Raw genomic sequence first — 5,050 nt, 5'->3', positions numbered from 1 at the left:
TTCATCTCCCGAGAATCTTCGATGTCGTTTCGACAATTTGTGTTGCACCTTTCTTCTCAGGCATCCTGAGTCTGAGTTATCCTGACACCAATCAGATCTGAACCTCGGTCAGATATGATGGTTGGAACATATTTCCAAGAGTTATAACATTGGCCTATTTATGACCTGGTAAGGTGATGATACCCAGCACACCTGGCGGGAGGACCTATTGTTATAAGTTTTCCCTTTTAGCAAGGTTAGCTATTCTTCCATGAGGAAATTGTAAGACTTATTCTATAAGTTGTTCCTGATGGATCCTTTTGTTTCCAAAGTCTGATCTTCACCTGTTGACCATGTCAATGCTATCTCGAAGCATGTCTATGGTACTCCGATTTTCAACAGGAACATTTGAAGCCCAATGCTAAATGTTTCCTGCTCAATTACCCAAACACCATTGTATGGGTAATGTCATGAAATTTCTCTCCCCTACCTAAAGAGTTTTCTACATTATATCCTGTCATGGATATCATGCTCAGTTTGTCCTTGGGGAAGGATATACCCTTGAAATATGTGTTTAAACACATTTTCCTTTCCATTCTTCTGTTTAATCTGATAATCATATTTTCCTTCCCATTGTTTGGTTTAACCTTTCTGGTGATCTATATGATCTAAGCAGTAATATTCTCCTGCTTATGTAAACACCTCGGTGTACAACTCTGTCAGTAAGACCCTGTTACTATTGTTGGTGACATTTCGGTAACCACCGATGGACGAGAACTTTGCCTAATGGTCCGCCTCGTTTCAACGAGCAGGAAAATGGTTCTCTTCGTCCCTCGCCCTTGGTACCGACGATGTTGCTGACACATAACTGACAGGCTACCCTCTGACATGCCTTGCTATCATGATCGTGCAAGATGTCACCGCCCTTCCTACTTTTAACCCGCATGGTGGGCCCATAACCCACAGTTCCACAGGATCAAAACCTGACTCTCCTGTGCACCCCCTGTTCCCAAATTTATTCATCGCGCGTGGACTCGTATGTAATTCATGAGCCACCTTCCGATGAGATCATCAATTCTTGTTTCGGACACAAAAATTATTCCTTTGCTTTGAGACCCTTTCACCTTCTGACTAGGCATTGAACGATTGCCTAGCTGCTTGAAACTTCTTACTGTACCTTCAAAATTTACCCTCGATGTGTTTTATTTGTTTAGCTCGAGAGGTACTCATATGCTCATTCATGGGTTAATCCCAGATTACTACCCTTATAGCATTCTGTCGTCGCCGATCTGCCCCATTATCTACTCGTAAGTACGATGAAGATCCCGAAGAAAGGATGCCTACTTCATCATGATGACCTGAAGCAGAGAAATGAATACATCAACGAAAGGGATCAACCTCTTCGAAAGGGCAGCCAAGACCGAGAAGACTCGTTAGGTTTTTCGCTACCATCACCTTTTCCCCCTTACTCCACCGCTTAAATCTCGGGACGAGATTTCTTGTAGTGGAGGAGAATTGTGACGCCTGAATAATCAAGCTACAGTAATCCCACGTTAATGATGCCACGTCACCTTGATTACTGTTGCTAATCTCGCGTTAGTTCAAAACCGGTTCGAATTCAAATTCAAAATCAAGCGAGCAATAAAATATTTTCAAATATTAAAACTAAAATGTTGGGGTGTTGCCGAATAATTCATAAGTAATAATGGTGGAGAAACCAACATTTCTTATAATATTTAAATTCACTAAAATAACCAAAGCTTAGGGCAAAACAATTAATTTAATGCCTTTTATAAAGTTATAATAATATAACTTAATTAGTAGTGTGCCAAAATAATTATGGCAGTGGCCTAATTAGTAATACTAATTTAGGTGCTAACTTTGTATTTTATAAAACTAAAATAATAGAAACTATAAATGAAGACAGTAAAGAAAAAAAAGAAAAAAACAAATCAAGAGAAACCAGAGAAAAGAGAAGAAAGAAGAGAAACCCCCCACTGGGCCAGCTGGCCCAGCTGTTAGCCAGGCCGGCCCAACTGGCCCAACCGGCCACCCCCACATCCCTTATCCACCCACTCGGTGAAACCCTAACCCCCACCGACGCCGCACTCGCTCCCTCCCACTCCCTCGCCCCGATCCCCTCTCCATCTCCGCTCGTTCTGGATCAAGGGCATGAACTCGCCGCGCCCGACGTGCACGTCGCCGCCCTCGTCGGCTCCGTCGTCGCCCTCGCCGGCTCCGTCGCCCGCCACCTCGCGCTGCCATCTCCATCTTCCTCGACGGATCTGCTCGCGTCCGAGGACACCGCCCCCCATCGCCGATCCCGCCGTCCGTCGCCCCCGGACCGCCACCGCGCTCCCCCGTCGTCCTCTGGACGCCGTCGCCCCGACACCGCGCCGTCGTCCATCGCCCCCAACACGCCACCTCGCCGCATCCGACCTCGTCGCCGTCCTCCTCCCCACGGGTCGCCCCCGAGCCCGCTGCCATGCCCCTCCCCCTCCCCTGTGAGCGCCTCCCTCTCCTCCTCTCTCCCCAACCACGCCGTGCCCGCGCCCGTCGGCGCTCTCGCGCGCCCCTGTGGTCGAGCCCCTCGCTCGCGCTCGTCCCCACCCGTCGCTGGCCGCGCCCAGTGCCCCGCCGTGCTCACCGCCCCGCCTCGCCCACACTCGGCGCCGCGGCCCACGTCCCTCACTCGCTCACCGTCGCCCGGGTTCTGCACCCGCTCCATGACCGGCGCCCCTCCCCGTGCGCGCCCACCGTGGCCGCCTCCCTCGTTCTGCTGCCCCTCGCCTTCGGCGCCCCACCGCTTGCCCGGGCCGCGCACGCCCCCCTGCAGCCGCCCAACCGCCGGTGCGGCCGGCCACGCGCGCCCCTGGGGCCTCGTTCCACCGCCCCCCCTGCGGGCAAGCGCCCGTTCAGGTGCGTCTGCGGCCGCCCCGTTTCGCCAGCGCCCGAACCCGCTATGGCCCTTAGGGCCTATGACATGTGGGGCCTAGCCCCCAGAACGATTTATGTAAAAAAAGGGAATTAAATAAATAAATAAATAATAAAAATAAATAAATAAATAATAAAAATAAATAAATAAATAATAAATATAAATAATAAAAATAAATAAATAAATAATAAAAATAAATAAATAAATAATAAAAATAATTCATAAAAATAAATAATAATAATAAATTAATTAGTAAAAATGTAATTAATAAAATTATTAATTAGTTAATTAATTAAGTAGTAAATTAGTAAATTAATTAAGTTAATTAATCCTATTTAAATTAATCTAATTAATTAGTTAATTTAATTAAACAGTAATTAATTAGCTAAACCCTAATTAAGCTAAGTGTATGACATGCGGGACCCACCCGTAGTTGACCCAGTCAAATGCACAGTTGACTGCTGACGTCAGAATGATGTCATGCTGACGTCGTATTTTACTGTTCTGGATAAGGTTGAATAAATTAATTAAATAAATCCTAAAAGTGATTTAAATCTTTAAAATTTAATATAAAATAATCCGTAGCTCGAATGGAAAAACTTTGTATATGAAAGTTGCTCAGAACGACGAGACGAATCCGAATACGTAGTCCGTTTGTCAGCCACACGTCCCTAGCATAGTGAACCTGCAACATTTCACCTCCGGTTCATCTGTCCGAAAACGTGAAACACCGGGGATATTTTCCCGGATGTTTCCCCCCTTCGCCGGTATCGCTTACTACCGCGTTAGGGCATACCTAACACCGCGTTTTGCCTCCTTATGTTTTGTGATACTTTGTTTGCTCCGTATTTACTGTTTCTTCCCCCTCTCCTTCTCCGGTAGACTACGAGACCGACGCTGCTGCTACCCAGTTCGACTACGGAGTTGACGACCCCTCCTTCTTGCCAGAGCAACCAGGAAAGCCCCCCCCTTGATCACCAGATATCGCCTATTCTTCTCTATACTGCTTGCATTAGAGTAGTGTAGCATGTTACTGCTTTCGTTAATCCTATCCTGATGCATAGCCTGTCATTGTTGCTACAGTTGTTACCCTTACCTGCTATCCTACTGCTTAGTATAGGATGCTAGTGTTCCATCAGTGGCCCTACACTCTTGTCCGTCCGCCATGCTATACTACTGGGCCGTGATCACTTCGGGAGGTGATCATGGGTATATTCTATATACATTATATACATGACACATGTGGTGACTAAAGTCGGGTCGGCTCGTTGAGTACCCGCAAGTGATTCTGATGAGGGGGCTGAAAGGACAGGTGGCTCCACCCCGGTAGAGGTGGGCCTGGGTTCCTGACGGCCCCCGACTGTTACTTTGTGGCGGAGCGACAGGGCAGGTTGAGACCACCTAGGAGAGAGGTGGGCTTGGCCCTGGTCGGCGTTCGCGGATAAATAACACGCTTAACGAGTTCTTGGTATTTGATCTGAGTCTGGCCATTTGGTCTATACGCACTAACCATCTACGCGGGAGTAGTTATGGGTATCCCGGCGTCGTGGTATCAGCCGAAGCCTTCGTGACGTCAGCGACTGAGTGGCGCGCGCCGGATTGGACTGGAACGCCACTAGGCTAGGTCTGCTTCCGGCCGCGTACGCAACGTGCAGGTGTGCATAGGGCGATGGGCCCAGACCCCTGCGCGCATAGGGTTAGACCGGCGTGCTGACCTCTCTGTTGTGCCTAGGTGGGGCTGCGACGCGTTGATCTTACGAGGCCGGGCATGACCCAGAAAAGTGTGTCCGGCCAAATGGGATCGAGCGTGTTGGGTTATGTGGTGCACCCCTGCAGGTAAGTTTATCTATTCGAATAGCCGTGTCCCTCGGTAAAAGGACGACCCAGAGTTGTACCTTGACCTTATGACAACTAGAACCGGATACTGAATAAAATACACCCATCCAAGTGCCAGATACAACCCGGTGATCGCTCTCTAACAGGGCGACGAGGAGGGGATCGCCGGGTAGGATTATGCTATACGATGCTACTTGGAGGACTTCAATCTACTCTCTTCTACTTGCTGCAAGATGGAGATGGCCAGAAGCGTAGTCTTCGACAGGACTAGCTATCCCCCTTTTATTCTGGCTTTCTGCA

The sequence above is a fragment of the Aegilops tauschii genome, chromosome 5 (assembly GCF_002575655.3).
Source record: "Aegilops tauschii subsp. strangulata cultivar AL8/78 chromosome 5, Aet v6.0, whole genome shotgun sequence".
Classification (NCBI taxonomy): domain Eukaryota; kingdom Viridiplantae; phylum Streptophyta; class Magnoliopsida; order Poales; family Poaceae; genus Aegilops; species Aegilops tauschii.
This window is presented reverse-complemented; position numbering follows the sequence as displayed.